Source organism: Rhinatrema bivittatum, chromosome 4, assembly GCF_901001135.1.
Source record: "Rhinatrema bivittatum chromosome 4, aRhiBiv1.1, whole genome shotgun sequence".
Taxonomy (NCBI): Eukaryota; Metazoa; Chordata; class Amphibia; order Gymnophiona; family Rhinatrematidae; genus Rhinatrema; species Rhinatrema bivittatum.
The window spans coordinates 50,263,073-50,291,037 of NC_042618.1; the positions used below are offsets into that span (position 1 = coordinate 50,263,073).

The following is a 27,965-nucleotide window of genomic DNA, read 5'->3' on the forward strand; positions in this document are numbered from 1 at the left end:
GGCATCAGAGGCAGGCTGAGCCCAGTGTCCTGCTGCGCAAGGAGGGACCAGTGGCAGAGATCATGGGAGTGGCAGAGGCAGGTGGAAGACGTCTGTCCACTGCATCTCTCTTTGGGGGCCTTCCCCGGTATCTGGCAGCATCACAACTGGGCCAGAGGTAAGAGCAGCAGTCCGTGGATCTGCCCCAGGGACTGCCGAATGCAACTTTTACATCACTGCAGCCATTAAAGGTGACCTCTGACAAAGATGGGGGGGGGGGAGGGTCACTAACTTTCAGAGTTAGGCTCTTAAATTGATCTTTTTGAAAATTTACTAGGGTTGAGTACCTAAATTTAGGTCCCCAGTTTCATTAGAAATTTAAATTTAGGATCCCAAGAGGTGGATGGCCACTGGGATGGAGTTAGGGTAGGGAAATAAAGTTAGAAGCTTAGCTCTAATTTACAATACTAGGCACCTAACTTAGAGGAGTTTAAATCTAAGAAAATGAATAGCAGGCTTAAATTTAGGATCCTATGTATTAGGAGTCCTAATTTTGTGAATTTTTAGCTGAAAAATATAGGCAGCTAACTTAGGGGCCTAAATTTAGCTCAATTTTTTATGAATATTGGCTTCAGAGCATATGGCCATTTTTAGATAGGAAGCTATTTAATTTCAAGACAGTGGTTTATGCTTCTTGGATTAATTGTTTAATTGTAATGGTAAATTTTCTTTAACTTTTCTTATGTATTTCCTGGCTCCTGCTCATTCTCATTATGGATCTTCCTTACATGGGAACTGCATAGGGACTGTGCAAATGTTGTATTTTATTTCTTCTGTTAGTTATTAATACCTTTTCCTTTTGACTGCCATTTTCTACGCTCCATTTACTTGTCAAATTGTGCTTGTTGTTTAATTTTGGAATTTCAAATTTTAGAAAAGAAAAAAAGAAAATCCTTCCCTTTATCAAAATGGAGCAGAAGAACTGTATATTATTCTGTCGCATAGATTTATTTACTACTTCCCTCTAAGTGAAAGAAATCATCTTTGGTAACAACAGTGGAGATTATCTCTCCTCACCCCCATTGCCAAGAACCCCTGTGCCCATGTTATCTTAAAGAAGCACCCAGGCTACATATATATGTTTTAATTGGTATATTGCACAGTCTTCTTACACTGTGGAAGGGCCAGGCCTGGATTTTCCAATAGGCAAACTAGTTCTGTTCCTAGGGCAACAAAAATCTGAAGCAAGCATGAAAAAAAACCTGCTCTGCTCCCTCATCCAACCAGTCCCCTCCCGTCCTGTTACTGCCATTGCTCTCCTCCTGCTGGCCAGAATCAGCTGCAGAGAGACTGGGGATGAGAATGGGATCTTGAAAGTGGGGGTGGAAGGGATGGAGAAGAAGCAATGAGAAGGGATTAGTGTGGTAGGGGCAGAGGAGGGCCTGAGAGAGGATGTGAGCAGGATCAGCTGAAGGGTAAGGAAAGGCTGACAGAACAAAGGGGGATTATTTTAGTGGAGGTTAGGAGGGACTGAGAGAAGATTATTAGGGGTTGAGAGGATTGGATGGAGTCATCCATTTTTTCAAAACCGGCTCATGGGGTATCTGATTCCCTCGTGCACTTTCTCTGCAGCACGTGTGTCAACAGCTCCCTAAAGCACGCCAAGTCAACTCTGGAACCTGGCAGAATTAAACCTAAATATCTCCAAAATAAACTTCCCCTTTTTTCCTAAATAGCTAAGAAATAGAGCATACTCTAGACCAGCAGTGAGTAAACAAAGCTGTACATCCCGTTCCATCCATTCGGTTAACATACACACATGGATATCCTGGTCTGGCCAACCAAGCAGCTCTTGAACTAGTGAAAGTAATGAGACAACTACACTGCCAGCCAGTGTCAGAGCTCAGTCACACAAACAGATTTATAGATTGCAGAGACTTTATATACACTGACACATATACTCTTTCTCAGACACTTTCTCACAGACACACAGATAAACCCACACACTGAGAGTGAGTGAGTGTGTGTGTGTGTGTGAGAGAGAGAAGAGAGAGAGAGTCACCCACACACGCACTCTCCCTCTGACACAAAATATATGTATAGGTATGTGTTTCTCTCTGTGTGACACAGACACACATTCTCTCTAACACGCTACTGTTGTGCTGCTGCTTATGTGCTCACACAGGGGCAGATTTTTAAAAAGTACACCCGCGCGTACTTTTGTTCGCACGACCGGCACAAACAAAAGTACGCCGGATTTTAATAGATACGCGTGTCGGCACGTGCAAGGCTGCGCAAAATCGTCAGCCTGCGCGCACCGAGCCGCACAACCTGCCTCCGTTCCCTCTGGGGCCGCTCCGAAATCATTGTATCCATCTGTGCTTCATTTTACCCAACTGTAGTAGAGTAATAATAGGAATAGTACTGCTAATGAACGTAGATATTCCCAGAGATTTCCATTTTTAAAGTTGCACATCTCAAAAGAAAAAAAACCAAATCTGATGACAGCTAAAAGTTTGGTGCATGCTTAGTCATTCTGAACCTCACCTTCTAATCCCTCTCTCCCAGAAAGCAGCTGAATGTCTGACAAACTTAAATCTACCAGGATTAGAAATGCAACCCTGAGTTGCCAGTCTTTAAACAAAAAATAAATGTTCTCTGTCTTTTGTAAAACGGTTTTAAAGGGTAAAATGCATGATCTTATAAAGCTGTGACCTTTCGTTGGATCTATACTGCAAAGTGTTCCTCTGAATAGAATTTTTTTAAAAAGTATCAAATTTCAAAAAGCTGGAACATAGAGAACGCAAGGGTGGCACCAAAAGTACCTTTTTTTTATTCAGTTTGCCTGCACGCAAAGGAGTGGTTAAAGGAAAGTTCTCTTGCCCTTCCAAAAGCAACCTTAGCATGTAGACAGCTGAGAGGGCCTGCCCAGTTAGAAACGTTTGCTAAAGAAAGCAAGAGTTAAAGTCAATTGGCTTTGCTGCTGCACAGCTTTCAGCTTCAGACTTCTGGGCAGTGTGCAGTAGGAGCAGATAGCGGTGTCCACTCATTTTACACCGATCGACTTCTTCTCGATTGGGGATCAAGAGGAAAGTTTTTAAAAATTTTTATCCAGATTGAGATATATATATATATATATTGGGGGTGGGAATCACATCAGGAAAATAATAAACATTAGCAGGACATTTTTCCGTGCTTACCATAGACTTTGCTATAATATTTTTAGACAATGTTTTTGCCTTCCACTACATTGCCACGAGAGAGATAAGCAGAAGATTTGCAATCAAACTCAAAATACCGCTCTGACCAGTTCAAGTACGACAGAAATTTCAGATTTAACCCAGATGGGTTGGGGGAAAAACTCTAAAATGACTATCCCTGGTGGATCTGGGTGAAAATCAAAGGGGATAACTTTCAAACAACTCCGCACAGCCCCATATACATGTGTACATTGCCATGCGGAGAGCTAGGACAGTATTTTATAACCTGCGCTTATCAGGTATGTGCAGCTTCTAAAATATGCATATGTCTACCCTCAATATAGATACATTATGTTTGGTTACGCGCGAATACTTGCAATGCATTGAAAGTGCACATAAAGGCGGATTTTAAAAGCCCTATGTGAGCCAAATCTGGTAGGTACGTGAGTATCTCGGGCCGGCGCGCACCACACGGATTTTAAGAGGCACCTTAGTACACGCGTTTCTCCGGTACGTGCACAAACTGGGACATCAAAAAAGGAGTGGGGCATGGACAGAATCTGGGCATGGGCGGGAAATGAGCGTTCCAGGTCTGTAACCTGAAGTATGTGCGTACGTATTTATGCACATAAGTGCGCGCCGCGGGACCCCTATCTTGTAACTTCTGCGATGATGGCATCTAAATTTTAAAATAAAAAAATCAGCGCTAGTTAGTAAGGTTTGGAGGGTTGGGGCTAATAGGGTAAAAGGGAGACTATCTAGCTAGGGAGGTTAGGGAGCAAACTGGGAACGAAGTGGGGAAACAGGTATTTGCGTCAGCATGCTGCCTAGCAAAATCCTCCACTTACTTGGTAGAGGAGGCATTTGCATGCACATGAGTGCGTCCATTTAAAATTGCATGCACGTACGTGCATACAGCTGATTTTATAACATGCGCTCATATTCGTGCCTATGTTATAAAATGGTGCGTCCATTTGCACAAGCCAACATATGAGCGTCCATGTACGCTCTCGTGGCTATGGAGACAGTGCAAGCAAATTTATCTCATGCATATTCATTGTGGATATCTTGAAAATCTGACTGGCTGAGGGTCCTCCAGGACAAATTTGGGAACCACTGCGCTAGATAATTAGCACGTGTAATATTGTGTGAATAAGTTTCCTAATGTTTTCACATAAATGTCTTTTAAATAGCAACTTTTGCGCGTTCTTCTTGGCTCCACCCTGGAACACCCTTTTTTGCACACAAAACAAAAAAATACACACATAGTCACCACTGAGAAATTATTAGGACTAAACCCCTTCCCACCATGACCCCTCACTCCAGTGCTGTGAATGCTGCTTTAGCTTCCTCCCCAGGCAGCCCATGGATCTTCAAGATGGTAGTGCACAGCACAGCACTGCCGCTCAGCCACTAGGATGGCCCCACCTTTGGATTTCCATTATTCTGAAGAAAATTTTTAGATCCACTTTGGATATTTTGAATTTTCTTCAAATGAACAATTCGATGAACCTATTTTTAAGAAGTTTGCATATCTCTAGTACCACATAAAGGGACCTAGGTGCTAAGCTTAACCCATCATTTGCGAGCCTTTAACACACATTTAAGGCAAGTGCTGCTTAACTTCCCCTATATTAACATGTATGCACATCAAAAAAAGTGGTTCTATATCGCACACACATCCAAGTGTGCACTAAGATTTCACATGCCTCCTTATGCTAATATACAAATTTACATGCAAATGAGGTTTAAGGCAAGAGGGAAACTTAACTTCCCATGTATTACATTGTTAAAACAGGCACTATTTAGTACATGATTTTAATGTCAAAAATGTAATTTCACCTCTAGAGGTGAAGTTAAACTGTCAGCACAATAACACTGTGCCAGCCTGTGTTGGAAGGCTGATCCAGCCGGGTCAGCTATAGTTCATAATTGACAGTATGATTGCTGGCCTTACAAAAGGAATCCTTTCATAGTCAGCTTTTTGTGGGCAAGATGGTGTACAGGAAGGTGTTTGTATAAATGTTTGAATACTTAAGGTGTGTGCAGGCTGAGGAGAGAGAGAGAGGAAGTGTGGAAGGTGAAGGTGGAAAGGATGATGATGGGCTGGAAAAAGGAAAGATGGGGGAGAGGAATGGCTACTAGGAAGTACATTAATTTGAAACAATAGTGTAAAATGGGACAAATTAACCCATTATTGTTTTGTTTCAAATAAACTAAAAAAAAAAACAACAACAACATAAACAAAAATTACTTAAACAAATTAAAATCACAAAAATGAAAAGCAAACAAAAAGTCTCCAGAAAACAAATTAATGAAATAAGAAATGAATGGGCATATCACTATTAGTTAGCCTCGAGCTCCCAGGAGACCACATAGTATGTGATGTGCAGTTGCACACATGCACATTCTGAATGTGATGACATCTTTATCCTGTCACACTCAACCCTCACATGTAATTTTGAACTTAATAAATACAAGGATTGATGACTGCTGGGTGATTACTGCCCTTGCTATTTAAAGTTAAACCATATTTCATCTGAACTATACTTATCCTCTACATGCACACAATGACCATAATTAAAAAAACAAAAACATCAGCATTTTGTTGGATGTGTAGATTATTACGAAACTTGGCGATGAGACATGGAAGGGAGGTCAGGTGCTGAATTAAAGTATTGGCCTTGTATGAGTAAAACAGGAAGATGTCAAGGCCTGAAATAGCCTGCTAGCAGAGATGGAGGATGCCAGTACTGTAACAAAATTTGGACATACTTGGGATAGATAATGGAAGACAGTGGTACAAACAGGGTTAAGAGGTCAGGCAAAAGGCACAGGGGGGGTTGTGTTCAGGAGAGCATGCTTATCCATCCAAGCTTGTAGAGATCCAGAGAGAAAAATCTCAACAGAGCAGGCTGGATGGGCCAAGTGGCCTGTTGTCATTTTACTGTGTTACTGTGAGTTATTTTGTGGGGCAGAAATATACCCCTTTTGTATAATTGGTCTTCTTTTACCTTACACAAAAAAAGACCAAGTAGAGTAATTTCCAATGCTGTGCAGACCACAGTTAAATCAAAACATTTTTTATAGTTTTAAATAGAACCGCATCAGCAAGCCAGACGGCGGCAGTGACAATACACTTGCCGCCCGGACTACTCGTAACTTGCGGTTTAGATGTTACAAAGAGTATGTTCAAAAAAATGTGATTCTAAGCAATCTTGAAAAATCAGCTGGTCCCAGAAAGTGAACTTCAGAAGTTAAGTCCCCGACAGCGGCCGGTGTTTCGCGATGCAGAGATCGCTTCCTCAGGAGAACTTTATAAACTGTTGGTAAGGGTGCTTCTATGCGGACGTAACGTCTCAAACATCAATGCAAACAAAACGGGTTCACTTTCTGGGACCAGCTGATTTTTCAAGATTGCTTTGAATCACATTTTTTTGAACATACTCTTTGTAACATCTAAACCGCAAGTGACGAGTAGTCCGGGCGGCAAGTGTATTGTCACTGCCGCCATCTGGCTTGCTGATGCGGTTCTATTTAAAACTATAAAAAATTCTATTTAAAACTATAAAACATTTTTTTGATTTAACTGTGGTCTGCACAGCATTGGAAATTACTCTACTTGGTCTTTTTTTGTGTTGGGCTTTTGATTAATAAGACGAGTGCCGAAGTTCTTTGTTGCATTGTTTTGTTACTTCTTTTACCTTAACCATAAAAGTCAAACACAGCTTTCCTGAAAAATGGAGTTACTCACAGGACAGTTCTTTTCTAAGACTCAGAATGGGGAAAAAAATATTAGTAGATTAGGCTCTGTATTTGCCACCAAGCAGCAGTTATGTGTCTCTGGGGAAAATGGGTCGTACATCTGGTCTTTGATTTCAGTTTACATCAAGAAATTTTTATACTGTTTACAGATTCTGCCATCTGATAACAGCCCACTACTACTGTATTTAGTGTCTGGAACCATTTGAGCAGTAGTCCACATGGTAGAGAGTTCAATCAGCAGCAAATTATCTGCTGCTTCTGTTAGGTATTGTGAGCCAAAGGCAAAGGCATGTAAAGAAATCAAAGGCAAATATTCTGGGATGAGAACCTTCTATCAAGAGTATTATACCTTTTGGAAAATGAAATAATAAAAATTCTAAAACATAGCTTTTAATCATTTTTTTAAATGTTTCTTCTAGTGGCCACACCACCTTCAAAGTTCCAATTGACCTCTGCAACCAGCAAGTACTGTCAGCAGACTGAATGACAGGAACATGGTGTTTTCTGGTTATTTCTATTTATCTGTTCTCAGTTATTCCAAAATGGAATGTTCACAAATCTCAATCCACGGTTGAATTCTACGAATGTGCATGGAAAAAAGTTTCATTTTGGTTTTTCCTTCCCTTTCATTTTTCATAAGTGTTTTGTTTTGTTTTATTTTTATTTTGTTTTGATTTGTTTTGTTTTATTAAAAACAAAATAAAAACCATAAGGAAAAGAAGAAAAAAAAAGGAAGGAAGGAAGGACCCTCCACCCATCGAAAATATTCCAGCGCCAACATTTACATCTTTTTTAAAACTTGAGCCTTCCCCCTTCTCCCTACCCCTTCCCAGACTTACCCCATTCATGGGGTATAGTTCCTACTTACCCCACCCATGGCAGGAGCAATCTCCCATCTCTCATGACCATCTGGGTCCATTTTTCAAATGGTGCCAGCCATTTTGTTGTATGGCATCAGGGCTGGAGTCATTTTGAAAATGGGCCCAGCAGGGCAGGAGCGACTAAGGATTGCTCCTGTCCCATTTCAACTACTACAACCCTATGCAGGGATGGATTTAAGATTTTGCCACCCCTATGTACTTTTGGTGCTTTCATCCCCCCTGTAAGGGTCTATAACAGGGTAGCAGAGGGCTGGTCTCTGTTGAATGAGATTCAGCAGAGCTGAAAGGCAGCAAATCTTAGCCTGTCTGCCTGCTGCCCCTAAATGTTGGCTGACCTAGGCACAGGCATAATGGATGTCTACTGACAAATCCAGGGCTGAACCCATGGATGGAGTAAATGGCATCCAGAGGAGGTGGGGGCCATAGGAAAGGCCTGGGTTTCATTTTCTTATGAAACAAACATTTTTCACTGCATGTTTCATTTCGTTGGAAAACAAATGCACACGCCTATTGAATTCCAATAGACTCACCCTGACGGGAGTAGCTTGTCAGAACTTTACAGGTCAAGTAGCAGCTGAAAGATTTCAAAAACATGTGAAGTAGTAATAGTAACTTTAGTCACTCGCAGTTATCCAACCATCGGATCATAATTTAAATAAGACATTTCTTGAGTTGTGCATGCACAACAGAATGTCGTATTTTTAATATATTCAAATAGTTTTGCTATCCTGGTATATTTATTATAATGTTGATAACATATTATATTTTGGTTGCTATACATAAGTGCACATGCTTTTCTTAAAAACAACAGATTCATACCCAGGCTGACAACTTAATAACAGAAGCATACTGCATCATTTTTCTAACCTCTGGGGCATGAAATTTCACCATATGAAAAAATAGATTGGCTGAAGGGTTTCCATTTATCTTTTATACTTCCCCCCTTCTTTCTGGTTGGTTTGCTTTCACATGGCATAGAACTGTTCTATTTCCTGGTTACATTGTGATATAAAAAAGGGACAGCTCATCAAGCAGAAAAGCACTCCAAAGAGTCCCAGCGGAGACAGTGGGAGTCAGGGTTCACAGGGACTGTGGGTTCTCAAAAGAGCGATTAATGGTGGGCTGTCAAAAAAAAAAATAGATTTGACAACCAGTAAAAAAATATTTTTGTTTTAGTTTCTGCTTGGCATTTTCACTGTCTAAAAGCCGAATGCCGTGCGAAGAGTTAAGAGTCAAAGGTATTTTGATGCAAGTGGTAACTTACTTTATGCTGATCTTGGTATCATGTAATGTCTGTCTGTCTGTACGCTTCTATAAATGATTAAGATACCATGTCAGTCACTGTGACATCACTTTATGCTTCTGCTATATGTAAGTCAGAATTATATTTATTTATTTCCTGGGTTTTCTAGACCGATGATGGTATAAACCTTCACACCGGTTTACAATGTTTCTATACAATAAATATCCCACTGAACATACTTGCCCAAAGAATTATGCTACATGTAGCTGGATAACCTACAAACCTAACCAGCTAGGTTTGAATATAACCAGTGTGATCTTTAAGTTATCCAGCCTTGTGTGGCTGGATAACTTGAAACTTAATCATATATCTTCAAAAGATATCGGGGGTAAGTGGCACTGTAGAGGAGCAAACAATATTAAAGGGGCTTGTGGCCCGACTCCTTCCCTCTTCCCCTCCAAATGTAATATAGTGCCTGCTGGATTATGTACCTTTTATCCACAGGTCAGGCCTCCCCGCCCCTCCCCCAATTCTTTTTAAATGTAAAAATTGGGCTGCCGTCCCAAACATTTCCATCCACTCACAGTCTCAATTCCTGCATGCCCCCCCCCCCCCCAATACTTAAAATCTCCTGCCAGGAGTGAAGTAAGCACTTACCTGCTTCTGGCTCTTCCAGCACTGCTGTGTCTGGCAGAGCATGGGGAATATCACCATTGCCACCGCTTTTCACTTCCAGAGCCAGATAAACTCCGTAGGCCCTGCTGCTTCTACACTGGTGTGTGTAATTTCACCTTAGCGCAGTCACCATGACAACCAGGAGGTGTCATCATAAGCCGTTTGGTTTTTTCGCCCTGCCTGCAAGTCCCCACATAAGATGCCAGTGCCACAAAGTTACCAAACTGCCATTTCATCTTCTAAACCTATTCAAAATTTATTCATTTTCCCTGTCTTCAACTTCTTACTGGAACTAGATATTTACTGTCCCACTCACTTCTATATTTACTCTTTTCAAGGCTTTCCAAACTGCCCTGGAGTCCTCACAGTTTTCAGAAAATTCACAATAAATATGCATGAAATAAATTTTCATGCACTAGAGATCCAGTGATTGTAAATTGATCTCATGCATATTAATTTGATATCCTGAAACCACAACTGGCTGTGGGGTCTCCAGTACAGGTTTTGGAAGCCCTTAGCTAAGTCTCACTTGTGTTGCCTGCTTTTCAACTACTGTGTCCACGTTGCTCACTACTCCAGGGCCAGTGCAAGGGTATTAGGCACCCTTGGTGGATCTTACAGCTTTGTGCCTCCCTACCCCATCCTTCTCCAGGCCTCAAAATTAATCATACTAATAAAAATAATATACATTTAAAAACAGCTGATGAATAGAATGATATCTAACAACTAAAACTTTATATAAATTGTTTTAAAATTTCCCAAACACCAATAAAATATTTAATCTAATAAGGATAAAAATATCTCCCACTCTCCATAACTGGGAACTTTTGATTTCCGGTCACCCTGAGATTGTAATGGGTTAGTGATGATAGGGAAGGGGAAGAGTTTGAGGATGTGCACAGATTTTCTTCTCTCTGTTTCATATGCACACACACACACACACACACACACACACACACACTCACACTCTCTCGCTCTAACACTTTCTCACATGCTTACTCACATACTCTCTCACTCTCACACACATGCTCACTCACACACTCTCACACACTTGCTCATGCACTCAATCATTTCCCCCTGCAGAATGCACAAGTAGCAGCAGCCTTCTCCCTTAGCTCGCATAGCCCACAGGAATCCTCTTCTTTCTGCAGTGCAGGCTGACTCTGCTCCTGCTCCTTTTTTTCTGGCTGTGTGGGCTGATGATGATCTTGCTTATTTCTTTGGCCTGATGCTGCTCTACCTCCTGCTTTTTTTTTCTGGCTGCGCAGAGCCAATGCTAGTTCCACTCATTCCAGCTATAGTGACTATGCCTCCTTCCCTCCCACATGGGCCCATGTGACACTCCTTTCTCTGGGCCCTCAGGGGCAGGAAGAACAAGAAGGACCAATTGCTGTGGTCTTACTACTGCTGTGCTGCCCTCAATACTGTGGTGTCTAGGTGGCTATCTGGTCTGTCTAGTGCTTCCACTGGCCCTCCTATGCTACCTTCAATGACTCCTGGTGAATCTAAAAGCACCTTCTTCCTTCCTTCTGATTCTGCACCTTCTTTCATGGAAACCCTGATTCATCCATACACTGTAGCATTTTTCCTCTGTTCAACCTCTCAAAAGCTTTCTTCTGTACCTCCAGTGAGCTATGGTAAGGTCCAGACTTTTTAATTTCTTGTTCTTTTCCACTGGAACAAGTTTCCTATTTCTCAACCACTTGATCTCAAGTCCCACTTTCCCTGTTCTAGTTGTCCCAGTGACTCCACGCTTGTATCTTTTGGAATTCCTGAGGTTCACTTGGCGTGCCTTTCACTTTAGATCTGCCTTGTGATTATTGTTTGTAAATGTATATTGTTTTAAAGACTATCCAAATCTATATATAAATAAAGTAAACTATTATAATACCATTTTCATTTATCTTTCCCAGAAAGCAATTTACAATGCATCCCACTTTGAGTTAATTTATTTGAACAAGGAGTCTTCTGTAGTATCTGAATACACATATTTCTTGTGCTGTCTTTCCTGCCCATCTCTTGTGTGCATTTGATCCTTTGTATTTATATAGTTAATTTTCTATAGTTCTGACATATAAAACCAGCAAGAAGTCTGTTTTCTAACAGCCTGATATTGGTTTATGTTCAGTCTGTATTTCTTATCATTTTAACAGCGTTTTTTATTTCCTACTGGGAGCATCTTAATCAGTCCTTTCTTCAAACTTCTATTGCAATCAAACTATCTTTACGATGAAATGCAATTCTATTTGTTTAATAAAATTCACAGGTGAAAATTTCATTTAGGGATGATGAAACAGATATTAACTTAGAATTGTACAATGCAGTTTACCATATCAAACAATATATACTAAAAAATTCTTACAGTATGTACATATACACAAACATTTTGTATTTTCAATACACAAATGTATGCATCTATGTGTTATAACATTTAAAATACAATTTATATACAGTATCATTCTAAAGATCTCAGAGCACATAGTGGACTTACATAACTTGTGGTATGCCTGGCTGAAGAATCTCGAAAGCTGTTTCTAGAGAAAAATATTTAAATTGATTCTTCACAGTCCAATAAAAAGGTATCACCTTAGATTTTTTTGTTTCTGTGTTAATTAACCTTTATTTCTGTGCATTCAAGTGAACTAACTTGGCAACCACACAATGCGGTAGAAAGAGAATTCATCTGAAAAAATATGTACCTACAATAGAAAAGCAAAAGATGGCAATTTTTATTTTTTTTTTAATCAAACTGTGTTACTAGAGATATCAAAAGAATGCCACACCCAAAGTGAAAAGAGCAAAAATTGGTGGTGTGTCCCTTGTAAAATATATGTGAAAAATACTGTTAATTTTGCTTTTTGCACCTCAGGCTCATCAAAACATATTATGGATGACTCTTACTCTGTATTTTGTGAAAGTCTATCAGAAACTTGTCATTAAGAACATAAACATAAGAACATAAGATATGCTACACTGGGTCAGACCAAGGGTCCATCAAGCCCAGTATCTTATCTCCAATAGTGGCCAATCAAAGTTACAAGTACCTGGCAAGTACCCAAACATTTAATAAATCCCATGCTACTAATGCCAGCAATAAGCAGTAGCTATCCCTATTCATTAAAAGAAATTTATGAACTTCTCCACCAGGAACATATCCAAACCTTCTTTTAAAGCCAGCTACATTACATATCCTCTTACAATGAATTCCAGAGCTTAATTGTGCATTAAGTGAAAAAGAATTTTCTCCGATTCATTTTAAATGTGGTCCTTGCTAACTCCATGAAATGCCCCCCTAATCCTTGTATTATCCGAAAAAGGAGATAACTGTTTTACATTTACAGTTCAACTCCTTTCATAATTTTGTAGACCTCTATCATATACCCTTCAGCTGTTTCTGTTACGGCTGTGGCTGCTGTGCAACCGCCTCACCACCAGGGGCCCCTCTAGAGCTGGCTTTCCTGACAGGCCCAGTCCATCTCCTCTGTCCACTCTATGCTCTGGGTGTGCCCTTATAACCCTGCCTGACAGTTGCCTCGGTGCTTCGGCATCGAGCTCACCTGGGCTCCCTGCTCTAGCCTGCCTTGCGTGGCCTTCGGGCCTTCTACCTTGTCTTGCCCTGCCTTCGGGCCTTCTGTCTTGCGCGGCCTTTGGGCCTTCTGTCTTGCCTTGCGTGGCCTTCGGGCCTTCTACCTTGTCTTGCCTTGCCCTGCCTTCGGGCCTTCTGTCTTGCCTTGCCTTGCCTTGCGTGGCCTTCGGGCCTTCTGTCTTGCCTTGCGCGGCCTTCGGGCCTTCTGTCTTGCCTTGCCTTGCGCGGCCTTCGGGCCTTCTGTCTTGCCTTGCCTTGCGCGGCCTTCGGGCCTTCTGTCTTGCCTTGCCTTGCGTGGCCTTCGGGCCTTCTGTCTTGCCTTGCCTTGCGCGGCCTCCGGGCCTTCTACCTTGCCTTGCCTTGCCTTGCGCGGCCTCCGGGCCTTCTACCTTGCCTTGCCTTGCGCGGCCTTCGGGCCTTCTACCTTGTCTTGCCTTGCCCTGCGCGGCCTTCGGGCCTTCTACCTTGTGCTGTGTATGGTCTTCGGACCTTCTGCCCTGCCCTGCCTTGCTTACTGTGCATGCGGTCCTACGGGCCCTCTGCTCTATTGTCTGTGTGTGTTTGGCCTACGGGCTCTCTGCCCTGCTTACTGTGTGTGGCCTACGGGCCTTCTGTGTGTGTGTGTGGCCTACGGGCCTACTGACCTGCCTTGCCCCGCTTACGGTGTGTGGCCTACGGGCCTTCTGTGTGTGTGTGTGGCCTACGGGCCTTCTGACCTGCCTTGCCCCGCTTACAGGTGTGTGGCCTACGGGCCTTCTGTGTGGGTGTGGCCTACGGGCCTTCTGACCTGCCTTGCTCCGCTTATGGTGTGTGGCCTACGGGCCTTCTGTGTGTGTGTGGCCTACGGGCCTTCTGACCTGCCTTGCCCCGCTATTGGTGTGTGGCCTACGGGCCTTCTGTCTGTGTGTGTGTGTGGCCTACGGGCCTTCTGACCTGCCTTGCCCCGCTATTGGTGTGTGGCCTACGGGCCTTCTGTCTGTGTGTGTGTGGCCTACGGGCCTTCTGACCTGCCTTGCCCTGCTTACTGTGCCCTGACCCAGCCTGGACCCAGACACTGCTGACTGCCGCCTGCCCTGACCCAGCCTGTACTTAGACACTGCTACTTGCCGCCTGGCCTGACCCAGCCTGTACTTAGACACTGCTACATGCCGCCTGCCCTGACCCAGCCTAGACCCAGACACTGCTTCTTGCTGTCTGCCCTGACCCAGCCACGGTTTCCAGCCATCCCTGTCTCTTTCCACCTGGAGCCACCCCTTTGGGTGGTGTTCACTACCCCTGAACTCAGCCCAAGCATAACAGTTTCTTCTCCAAGATGAGCACCCCCAACCTCTTCAGCCTGTCCTCACAGGGGAGTCGTTTCATGCCCTTTACCTTTTAGGTTGCCCTTCTCTGTACTTTATCTAGTGCAACTATATATTTTTGAGATGCGGTGACCAGAATTGCACTCAGAATTCAAGGTGCGATCTAACCATTGAGTGATAAAGAGGCATTATGACATCATAAGAACATAAGAAAATGCCATACTGGGTCAGACCAAGGGTCCATCAAGCCCAGCATCCTGTTTCCAACAGTGGCCAATCCAGGCCATAAGAAACTGACAAGTACCCAAAAACTAAGTCTATTCCATGTAACCATTGCTAATGGCAGTGGCTATTCTCTAAGTGAACTTAATAGCAGGTAATGGACTTCTCCTCCAAGAACTTATCCAATCCTTTTTTAAACACAGCTATACTAACTGCACTAACCACATTCTCTGGCAACAAATTCCAGAGTTTAATTGTGCGTTGAGTAAAAAAGAACTTTCTCCGATTAGTTTTAAATGTGCCCCATGCTAACTTCATGGAGTGCCCCCTAGTCTTTCTACTATCCGAAAGAGTAAATAACCGATTCACATCTACCCGTTCTAGACCTCTCATGATTTTAAACACCTCTATCATATCCCCCCTCAGTTGTCTCTTCTCCAAGCTGAAAAGTCCTAACCTCTTTAGTCTTTCCTCATAGGGGAGCTGTTCCATCCCCTTTATCATTTTGGTTGCCCTTCTCTGTACCTTCTCCATCGCAATTATATCTTTTTTGAGATGCGGCGACCAGAATTGTACACAGTATTCAAGGTGTGGTCTCACCATGGAGTGATACAGAGGCATTATGACATTTTCCGTTTTATTCACCATTCCTTTTCTAATAATTCCCAACATTCTGTTTGCTTTTTTGACTGCCGCAGCACACTGCACCGATGATTTCAATGTGTTATCCACTATGACACCTAGATCTCTTTCTTGGGTTGTAGCACCTAATATGGAACCCAACATTGTGTTGGGTTATTTTTCCCTATATGCATGGGTTATTTTTCCCTATATGCATCACCTTGCACTTATCCACATTAAATTTCATCTGCCATTTGGATGCCCAATTTTCCAGTCTCACAAGGTCTTCCTGCAATTTATCACAATCTGCTTGTGATTTAACTACTCTGAACAATTTTGTGTCATCTGCAAATTTGATTATCTCACTCGTCGTATTTCTTTCCAGATCATTTATAAATATATTGAACAGTAAGGGTCCCAATACAGATCCCTGAGGCACTCCACTGTCCACTCCCTTCCACTGAGAAAATTGCCCATTTAATCCTACTCTCTGTTTCCTGTCTTTTAGCCAGTTTGCAATCCATGAAAGGACATCGCCACCTATCCCATGACTTTTTACTTTTCCTAGAAGCCTCTCATGAGGAACTTTGTCAAACGCCTTCTGAAAATCCAAGTATACTATATCTACCGGTTCACCTTTATCCACATGTTTATTAACTCCTTCAAAAAAGTGTAGCAGATTTGTGAGGCAAGACTTGCCCTGGGTAAAGCCATGCTGACTTTGTTCCATTAAACCATGTCTTTCTATATGTTCTGTGATTTTGATGTTTAGAACACTTTCCACTATTTTTCTGGCACTGAAGTCAGGCTAACCGATCTGTAGTTTCCCGGATCGCCCCTGGAGCCCTTTTTAAATATTGGGGTTACATTTGCTATCCTCCAGTCTTCAGGTACAATGGATGATTTTAATGATAAGTTACAAATTTTTACTAATACTAATACTAATTTTTACTCATTTTTTAGTTCCTTCAGAACTCTGGGGTGTATACCATCCGGTCCAGGTGATTTACTACTCTTCAGTTTGTCAATCAGCCCTACCACATCTTCTAGATTCACCGTGATTTGATTCAGTCCATCTGAATCATTACCCATGAAAACCTTCTCCATTACGGGTACCTCCCCAACATCCTCTTCAGTAAACACCAAAGCAAAGAAATCATTTAATCTTTCCGCGATGGCCTTATCTTCTCTAAGTGCCCCTTTAACCCCTCGATCATCTAATGGTCCAACTGGCTCCCTCACAACCTCCATTTTATTTATCATTCCCTTCCTAATAATTCCTAACATTCTGTTTGCTTTTTGACTGCCACAGCACACTGAGCCGATGATTTCAGTGTAATATCAACTATGATGCCCAGATCTTTTTCCTGAGTGGTAATGCCTAAAATGGTACCTAACATTGTGTAACTACAGCATGGGTTATTTTTCTCTATATGCACTTGCCCATATTATATTTTATCTGCCATATGAATGCCCAGTCTTCCAGTCTCACAAAGTCTTCCTGCAATTTATCACAATTCACTTGTGATTTAACTACTCTGAATAATTTTGTGTTATCTGCAAAATTGATCACTCCACTCATTGTGCTCTTTCCAGATCATTTATAAATATATTAAAAAGTACCGTTCCAACTACCAGTCCCTGAGGCACTCTACCTTTTTCCACTGTAAAAAAAAGATTATTTAATCCTATTCTGTTTCCTGTCTTTTAACCAGCTTGTAATCCACAAAAGGACATCTCCTCCTATCTCATGACATTTTAGTTTTCTTAGAAGTCTCTCATAAGGGACTTTGTCGAACGCCTTCTGAAAATCCATGTACATCACATCTACTGGTTCACCTTTATCCACCTGCTTATTCACCCCGTCAATAAAATGTAGCAGATTTGTGAGGAAAGACTTCCTTTGGATAAATCCATGCTGGCTGTGTCTCATTAAATCTTTATAATAGTTTCCATGAATTTTCTGAGCACTGAAGTCAGGCTCACCGGTCTATAGTTTCCTGGATCAACTCTGAAGCCCTTTTTATATATTGGGGTTACATTGGCCACCTCCCAGTCTTCAGGTACAACAGATGATTTTATTGATAAGTTACAAATTATTGTAATAGGTCCGAAATTTCATTTTTGAGCTTTTTCAGAACCCTGGGATATATACCATCTGGTCCAGGTGATTTGCTACTCTTCAGTTTGTCACTCTGCGTACTACTACTTCTAGGTTCTCCGTAATTTAGATCAGTTCATCTGAATTGTCACCCTTGAAAACCATGTCTGGAATGGGTATCTCCTCTACATTCTCCTCAGTAAACACCAAAGCAAAGAATTTATGTAAGGGCAAATTTTTAAAGAGTCACGTGTGTAAAAATTGGGATTTATGCATATGGCCAGGTCCTGCGCATTTTCAAAAGGACCCGTCCACAAGTGTAAGTCCTAAAACGCGCACAAGTGCCTAGCCCTGAAGAAGGGGTGGGCCGGGGGGGGCATGGTCTGAGTGGGGAGGGGCAAGGTGGGACATAGGCCAGCCGGGACAATAAATTTCGAGCCTTCCCAAGTTCCTTCCCAGTCTGCTCCCATTAACCCTACTCTTCCTACCTCTTCCTACCTCTTCCTACCTCTTCCCCATCTACCCTGACTCCTAACCTAACCCTAACTATCCCCATTTTTGTTTGTATTTTTACCTACTGCTCTGTTGGAGCAGAAGCAACTTCCATGTGCCAGCTGGCTGCTGGTGCGCGCTTCCCCAGAACAGCGGCTAATGGCCACTGTACTGGCTGGTCTCCGTCCCGCCCTGCTAGATCATGCCCCGCCCCGCCCCCCCGCTCGCCCTTTTTTCGGGGCCTGGCACTTGTGCACGTATTGGAACTTACGTGCATTGCCGGGCCCTTTTGAAAATGCGTGCCGTGGCCACACGCATAAGCGTGTGGCCCTTTAAAAATTCACCCTTTAGTCTCTTGCAGGATCCTTATCCTATTGGACTCTATGCCATCTCAGACATACAGTACCCCACACACACACACACACACACACACCAAAATGGCTCCTCCCTATCATTGCTATATAATTTGTATCTGGTATGGCACTATCCCATTGGTTATCCTCCTTCCACCATGTCTCTGACATGCCAATAAAGTCTATATCATCATTCACTGCTATTTACTCTAACTCTCTTGTCTTACTTCTTAGACTTCTGGTATTGGCATACAGACATTTCAAAGTGTGTTTTTGTTTATATTAACAACCTGCTTTTCAGTTGATAGGGATTATTTAGAATCTTTTAGCTCAGGTGATTCTTTATTAATAGGCACATGGACTACTTTTGCTTTTATTGGAACCTCTCTGTGGGATGGCCTAACTCTCCTGCTTCATTAGGAAAATACCTCCCTCTGAACCATGCACTGCCTAGCGACTGTCAGCTTTCCTGTTTGTTCTAATTTAAAAGCTGTTCTATCTACTTTTTAAAGGTTAGCGCCAGCAACCTGGTTCTACCCGGGTTAAGTTGAAACCTATCCCTTCGGAAAAGCATTCCAGAGAATATTACCCTGAAAGTTCTGATTTTCAACTTTTTACCTAAGAGCCTAAATTTGGATTCCAGAACCTCCCTCCCACATTTTCCTATGTCGTTGGTGCCCACATGTACCACAACAGCCTGCTCCTCCCAAGCACTATCTAAAATCTTATCTAGGTGATACATGAGGTCCACCATCTTCGCACCAGGTAGGCATGTTACCAGGTAATCCTTGTGCCCGCCAGCCACCCAGCTATCTACATTCCTAATAATCAAATCATCAACTATGACAGTTGACCTAACCCTTCCTTCCTGGGCAATAGCCCTGGAAGACACATCCTTGGTGCAAAAGGACACTACATCACCTGGAGAGCAGGTCATTGCTGCAGAATTACTTACTGCTGCACCAGGTTGATGGTCACTGATCAGGAGACCTTCCTCCTGCAAGGCAGTATTAGGGATGCCAGACTGGTGTTGGGACTTGGCTACTATGTCCCTGAAGGACGCATCTATAAACCTCTCTGTCTGCCTCATCTCATCCAGGTTTGCCACTCTAGCCTCCAGAGATTGGACTTGTTCTCTGAGAACCAGAAGCTCTTTGCACTGGGTGCACACATACAACCTCTCAGCAGTGGATAAAAAATCATACAAATGATATTTGATGCAGAAGATTGGAAGGTCACCCTCTTGCTGCTGGATTGTGGCCTTGTGGCGCGTAACTCCTGAAACAAAGGTGGGGGGGGGGGGATTTAGGTAGGGCTGGGGGGTGGGTTAGATAGGGGAAGGGAGGGGAGCGGAAGGAAAGTTCCCTCTGAGGCCGCTCTGATTTCAGAGTGGCCTCGAAGGGAACAGGGAAAGCCATCGGGGCTCCCCTAGGGCTTGGCACGCACAAAGTGCACAAGTGTGCACCCCCTTGCATGTGCCAACCTCAGAATTTATAACCTGCGCGCGGTAGCGCACACACGTTATAAAATCGGGTGTACATTTGTGCGCGCCAGGTAGCGCGCACAAATGTACCCTGAGCGGCTTCTCTTAAAATCTACCCCTGTGTGTCTGAGAATTGGGAAGATGTACTGTATTTAAGAAGAAAACTTTTTTTTAAAACTGTGGTGGGAATGTACAGGACCAGCAGACAAACTGTGCCTATCTGGGCCTTGCCATAGGGCCTGGAGGATTTCATTATGGGTGAATCTTCTTTGAGCTGATTGGGATATTTATGAATACCAAAATAGAGTGTTTAGAGACTGAATGGGTTTAGGTAGGCCAAAGAGTGGATTTATTAAGAGAACTGTGAGTTTCTTTGGTTTTATGTGAGCAGTGTATGAGTCTTTTTGTTTTTTTCTGCTTCTGCCTTGTTTAATTTGGGACTACTGAAAAACTTTTACAATAAATCTGTCTTTTGTTTAGAGCACACGTTTGGAGTGGACATTTGAATTTTTGATTGATAGTGAGAGTATGTCCGGCCCAGTTTGGTCCTGCAGGGTATCCTGCCCCCAGCACACGGCCCAGGAGGTAGTAGGTACTGTTCCTCACTTTGAAGGAGTTAGCTCTAAGGCTCCCCAAGGTAGAGAAGGTGACCCATTGGAAAAAGGGTTACACAATGTTATTCTATAGGTATCTAATTTTACACAAGTACTAAAGTATAATAGAACGGGACAGTGTCATATTTCTACTGAGTGCCAGAAAGGATAGACAAAAGACCAGTCTTATATAACGGTGCTTTATTCTTTTCTTCCAAACAGTTAATTTTGTTTCAATGTACATCTTATTAAAGGACACACTATTTGGCATTTTCTTTTAAATGTGTAATGGCTTATCCGCTTCCTGTAATTGCTAGTTTATATATCTAAACTTCGATTGAGCTGGCATTCAAGATAATATTAATTTTAAACTAGGAATTCTCATTGCATCACTTAGTAAAAAGGGGATGTTTTTATTTATATGTTCCTGGTGAATGAAACAATATTTAAATGAGCATTTCAACAATCTTCTCCCAAACATGTAGCTTGTGTAAGAAACCCTTTAATTAGGTGCAATTTACTTTTTACTCAATCTTAATTGCTGAGTCATTTCAGGGTCAGGTATATGTCAGGAACTCAATTCTTTCCTCATAGTTCTCAACTCTACTGCTGAAATTATTAAGGCATAGACATGGGTCAGCTAAAGACCCACAAAAATCACTTTGCAAACACCTGGATTTTTATGTTATTTGCCACTTTGAGGATTATACTCAGATCTCCCAGTTTCCTGAGGCAGACTAGAGGTTTCTTATGATTCTGTGTCAAGGTTAGCAAATTCTTTGGCAGATTTTTTAAACTTTTGTGGCAATAATATAGCAAATTTGCACAATTTTGCATATATATATGCAATTTAAATAATATATTATTTTAACTTTATAAAAATTAGGAGTAAACAGGCTAGTGTTTACTTAACCAACTAACTTTAACTGGATAAAAAGAGCTAGAATTTTCAAATATAAAAAATATCCAGATAAATTTAAATATCTGGCTATAGCCAGATTTATATAAGGCTAACTTTCTATCAGAATATTGCCACTTAGCTGAATAATTCAGGTATCACCATTTAGCCAGACAACTCAGGTATCCGTCTATATACCAAATATCATCACATAGAAACATGACAGAAAAGGACTATATGGTCCATCTAATCTACCCATCCGTTCAATTAATTTAGCTTTATAATTCCCATCACTTTCTTAGAGATCCCTGGTATTTTTCCCATGTTTCTTGAATTCAGATACTGTTTTTGTTTTTATCACCTCTACTGGGAGGCCGTTCCGTGCATCCACCACTCTAAGATTTTTCCTTCCCCCTTTCACCCTCATCTCATGACCCCCTCATTTTAGAGCCTCCTTTCTGTTGGTAGAGGCTCCCTCCTGTATATGGAAACCTTTGAGATATTGAAATGTCTCTATCACATCTCTTCTAGCTCACCTTTCCTCTAGGGTGTACATGTTTAGACCCTTACATCTATCCCCTTATGCTTCAGAACTAAAACCACTGATCATTTTATAGCACCTTCTGGGCCAACTCCATCCTTTTAAAGGTGCGGTCTCCAGAATTGTCACAGTATTACAAATGAGGTCTCACCAGGGACCTATACAGGGGCAATATCACTTCCATTTTTCTGCTGACTATTCCTCTCCCTATGCAGCCAAGCTTCTTTCTGACTTTTGCTGTAGCTTTATCCACCTGTTTGGGCACCTTAAGATCATCAGATACAATCACCTCCAGATCACATTTTTCCTTTGTGCTTGGACTTTCACCTCCAATACTGTACCCTTGGGTTTTTACATCCTAAATATATTACTCTGCATTTTTTAGCATTAAGTCTTACCTGCCAGATCGTAGACCATTCCTTGAGCATTTCTAGATCCCTCCTCATGTTTTCCACAACTTCCTGGCTGTCCACCCTGTTACAAATTTTGGTATCATCAGCAAAAAGACAAACCTTTCCTGACAATGCTTCTGCTATGACACTCACGAAAATGTTGTAAAGAACCAGTCCAAGGACCGATCCCTGAGGCACACTGCTAGTAACACCCCCCTCCTCAGAGAAAACTCCATTTACCACTACCCTTTATCACCTCCCACTCAGTCAGTTTCTAACCCAGTCAGTCACTCTGGGACCCATACCAAGGGTATTCAATTTTAGAGATGTGCATTGTTTATTTTAATCATTTTGGGCTTCATTTCAAAGCCCCCTCTGGGAAATTTTGTTTTTCCTGCGGTTCAGGGTTTTTTTGGGGGTGGCCCCAATTTTCGGGTTAGTGCATGCTAACTCCCGATAGTGCATACTAACGGGTCACAGTTAGCGTGCACTAACAGGAGTTAGCATGCACTAATGGGAGTTAGCGCGCACTAACCCGGAAAAATAATTTTTCTGAAATTTTGGGAAAATTCCATTCCTTTTTCGGTTCCCCCAAACCATTGAAATTGCCTAATTCAGGAAAAACGAATGCACATCTCTATTCAGTTTATTTAATAGTCTCTTATGCAGATTTTACTGAAATCCAAAATATGCTACATCTAGTACTCTCCCTTGATCCAACTCTCTGGGTGAACTCTCTGGTTACCCGATCAAAGAAATTGATCAGATTCATCTAACAAGATTTACTTCTGGTAAAACCATACTGCCTCAGATCTTACAATCCATTGGATTCCAAAAACTGCACTTTCCTCTGTTTTAGCAGTAATTCCATTAATTCACTCACCACAGAGGTCAACTTAACTGGTCTGTAGTTCCTAGCCTTCTCCTTAATTCCACTTTTATGAACAGGAACGACATCCACACATCTCCAATCCACCAGAACTTCTCCTGAATCTAAAGCATTGAAAAGATCAGCCATCAACACTGCCAGAACATCTCTAAGTTCCCTTAGTATCCTCAGGTGTATTCCATCCAGCCCCATCACCTTATCTCCTTTAGTTAGCTCATGAAAACACTGTTCCAAGAATCGATTGATCTTTACTTTACTTCCAGCCTTATTTGTGTTTGTTCTATGTGGTCCTGCTCAGGCCCTTCCACAGTGAACACCAAACAGAAATATTTGTAAAGCAATTTTGCTTGTTCCTCATCAGTCTCTACATATTCCTCCTCTTTACCTTTTGAGACTCACCTAACTCAGAGATCCTTCTAAGTACTGAATATCACCACATAGCCAGATAAATGTGGTATCAGGAGTACAAGCCTGGTCGGAAAGCATGTAGTCTACTGGATTTGTCTTCATATTCCAAAATGGCTGCCTGCAGTTGCAAACTACATTTTCAGCAGGAGGAAAATGAGCTCTTATTGAAGCTGATGCTTCCTCTGGAAGAAACACTATATCCTCCAGGTCCAGCAGAGGGAGCATGATGTCAAGGACAGATGCTTGGTGATAAATAACAAGGGCCTTCAATAGATAAGGATCAAATGCATCCAAGGGTACTTGTATTAAACTGTGTGGAAAGACAAAATATTAGTTATAAGGAAACTGTACCACAGGGCTTACAACCAGTTAGTCTGCACCCCAATGGGTTTGCCAATTGGAAATGTGGTTGAGAATGGCTCTCATGTTATCAGTTGTGGCATCAACATAAGGTACAAATGTTCTGATGGGGCTAGGAGTAATAATCACAGTGCTGTTATGGCCTGGCCTGCTGTGTGTATCTGTGATCATAAGTGTATCCTGTGGTACATGGATACTGAGGTGCACTTTTGACATTCACATGACACAGCTCCGACTTGCAGATGAGCATAAGCCTCTGGAGTGTGCTAGAGCTGAAGCTTGACCTGAAGATCAGAGGTAGTGGTAGATGAGGGTAGAAAATATGATTTTATGTGCATGTAGAAATACAAAGCCTTCCTGCCTTCTGAGGTAGTAACAGTCCAGGAGACCGTACAACTTGATAATGTTCATCTTGACCAAAGTTAATGTAAAGGGGGGAAGATTCATCAGCTGTATGGAGGAGGAGAACAACGTGGAAGTTCATTGTACATGTAAACAGCATTGATCTGTTAATAGAATAACGGAATATCCAGCCTAACATTTAACTTAACTAAACAAAGTTTCTGTAGGTAGGTATTTGGGAATAGTTTTCAGTGTCTAATGTTGATGGCCTATTTGAAAATGTTTCTATACCATTCTGTTTTTTCCAGGCAAGACTCTTACCTCAGGGACTTTGAAGAGCTAAAGACCAAATTTCAGCAGATACAGAGGAGGGAACTAAGTGTTCACATGTTTCAGTTGGCCTGTGAGTATGTACCTGTAGCCAGGTCTTGCCTACCACTAATATATTTGCCCTGTTTCAGCATCTAAAGATTTATGTATCTTTGGGGTCCTCCCCCGTTATGTTCCCACCTTTTTGTTGGCAATGGCTCAGAGGTATAAATTGCTTCTTGAGCATGCTCAGGAGGAGAAGGGTGAGGAGCTTGCAGTGTTGTTGGTCATTGCCTCTCTCTCCAAGAGGATTGATCCAGAGGGGTCTGTCTGCTTCCCTGGTAGATGGTGCTTACGGAGAGTGGAAACTTTTCAGAGTAGAGTGTTGGAAGATTGAACAGTTTTCGAAGTTTTGGATTTTGAACCAGTTTTCTGAGAGAAAGGCAAACCCCTGGTATATTGAAGGGCTGGGTTCTGGATCTTTTACCTTTGTGAGGTTGGAGACTGTGGAGCTTTTGAGACTTTGAGATTTTTGCAGAGACTTTTGGAGTTGGCTGTGGTTGGAAGAACTCTTTTTTGAACAAGCAGATTGTCAATTTTTCAGCCCTTGTTTCATGCTGGAACATAAGAGAGGTTATCCTATCCTCCAAGGGGCAGGAATTCTAGAGTTGAATACTGATTCAGTTGGGAGAAGAACTAGGGGATTTACCATGGGCAAAGACACTATTGCTTTTTTGATTATGATTTTTCTGATGCTGTTCCTATTTTTTTCCATGCTGGCCCGGATTATTTTCAAAGTAAATTTTCTTTGAACACCATTCTTGGACTTCAGGGTTATTTGCTACCTGAATCCCCAGTGGACACACTTCCCACCAGAGAGTACCACTGACCAGCAATCTGGAAGAGCGGGGTGACTGTGATTTGGATGACTGTATCCATGGCTGCACCAGGAGCCCAGGAAGTTAATCTTTCCCCCTCCCCACCACCAGATGAACCCAGGGGGCCTCCAGGGACTCTTGTGAAACATGTGGGAGAAAAGGAGAGGATGAGAATGCTAGTTTGCTGGAAAAGTATATCAGTCATTCTCCTTTACTAAACTTTGAGACACACACACACACATATATCTTGAAACTGTCTTAATTACTTAGGAAAGAAAATACTTGTGAATCTGAACATCTACGATCACATGAGAATGTATACGTGTAATCTAACAGGGCAACAAAGTTCTAACTGGTTACAACCATATAAAGCCTTTGGTTTTTACCACAGATTTGTAGAGAACCTTAAGTACCATCTTTATCACAGTCTGTGGTCATCCAGCATCTTCCCCCGCATATTAGCAAGCCAAGCTCCATAGCTTCCTTCTGCTTTCACAGAATTAGCCCTCTCAGTCTTCCCCTCTCTGTGTCACTAGCTTTGATAAGAAAAGTAGCAGCTGCATTAAAACATCCACCTAACATTTTAAAACTTTTACATAATGCATCACATATGTGTTAGTTCATATAACTATAGGGGTCAGGGATAATATCTGATTTTGCTGTAATCTGACCAACTAATGCTCACAATGTTAGCCTTGCCTGTGAAAGAAACATTGTGTACTACAGCCTCAAGAACTTTCTTGTATGTGCGCACACACAGTTTAATCAAGCACGTACTGATAAACAGTGACTTGACATCCCAGACTAGCCTTAGACTAGGCACACATGGAGGGATCTGATTACTTTAGCTAATCAATCTAGTATGGGCAGATTAAAAGATCTGAGCCTAAATGGTGTTTAATGTTCAAGATTTACTTTGTCAATTATAATTTTGCTCCCTCTTTCAGAAAGTACTGTCTCTGAGGCTGCTGCTCTGGCCACATTACCAGAGGAAGGCCAAGAGGAGAGACTTCAGGAAAACATGGAAAGTGGCAATGGGGAACTACAACAGGAGGAGGACCGTCCCCACTCTGGTGAATTGCGGCCTCCAGCCCCAGACCAGCAAACCCAGAGACCACAGTAGTGAAGCCTAAAGGAAATGGTGTAGATGGCCCTGAGGGACTTGCAGCATGTGTGCCAGATGCAAATAAGGCTGGTGCAGGCTGGAGGGCTAGAGATAGAGACTTGACCCATGAGATACAGGCAATGAGGGCAGAGTTACGGACCATAACTCAGCCATGATATAATGTAGGCCTTCGTAAGGCCTTGTTTAGAAAAGCTCTTTTGTTATATACGTGTTAAAATGTAATATTATTATAGTTAAATAAAAATGTTTATCCTACTTAACTGTATATCTTGTCTTGAGTCTTTATTTACCTGTTCCATTACATCATATAGAAATACAGCAACGCTTTTTCACACATACATTAAGCACCGATGCAGTTGTCCATCGGTCATCAGTTATTTCACTACTCTGGAAATTTTGGGCAAGACTTAAGAAGTAATAGACGATCATCATGAGAGAGCTGTAGAGTCCACAAGCAGATGAGCTGAACAGCATATCTAGAAATGGGGAGAACAAAGCATCAGGACCTTATTTAAAAAGTACACCACTTAACAGGTCAGGTTTATACCACATCTGTACTTCTCTGGTACATACTTTACTCGCAGTAGTGTCCTGTAGTCTCCTGGCACTGGAAAAGCCTATTGAAGGGGTGAGACTTCTAAAGAAATAATGGGCAAGGTCTACCTACCAGATATCAAGAACTACTACAAACCTAAATCAATCAGAAAATTGAGGGTGGCAACAGCACAGAGAATATAAAGATCTGGTTGGGATAGGTCCAAAGTCTGGATGGTTAAAAAATACCTGGAATTGTTGAACATAACTAAACTACATCCAAACCATTATCTCTCTTGGCAAGTGCATGATCGTGCAATGCAAACGTTCTTGCCATGGTCATCCAAATAGGCTTCTCAGTGCATCTTAGGATTTTGATTATCATCAATGCAGTAGTATATCAAGATTAATGTACACTAATGCAATAGTGCTATTTCACATGCCAAGTATAGCACATAAGGCAAAGCTACATTCTCACAGGTATATTAAGGTTGGTGCCTACCCTATCACAGAAACTTCAGGAAGGAGCTTATGGTCCTTTTGGTCTTAACCAACTGACCAGCTATAAAAAATTCTAAATATATCCATTCTATATACTCATCTGGATAAGATATAAAAATAGCCAGCTAATTGGCTTAATTGGCTAAAAGTTCTGTAACAGTATAAACTGGAATAGCAATTTCAGTTTCTAAAAAGATAAAACTTATCTGGCTATGATGCAAATTTATCTGGCCATCATCTCATTAAAAAAGAGATAGCTGCCCATTTTCAGTAATTAGTCGGTTAAATTCCT

General features: G+C 41.9%; 1 long non-coding RNA gene across 1 annotated transcript in view; it reads left to right on the forward strand.

Moving 5' to 3' along the window:
• LOC115089305 overlaps nucleotides 1–26,898 on the forward strand; it is a 52,621-nt gene extending 25,723 nt beyond the window's left edge. Inside the window, exons 2-3 of the long non-coding RNA XR_003856058.1 lie at nucleotides 24,634–24,728; nucleotides 26,460–26,898. This is a non-coding gene — a long non-coding RNA (uncharacterized LOC115089305). The remainder of the gene's footprint in view (nucleotides 1–24,633; nucleotides 24,729–26,459) is intronic.
• Nucleotides 26,899–27,965: the final 1,067 nt, after the last annotated feature.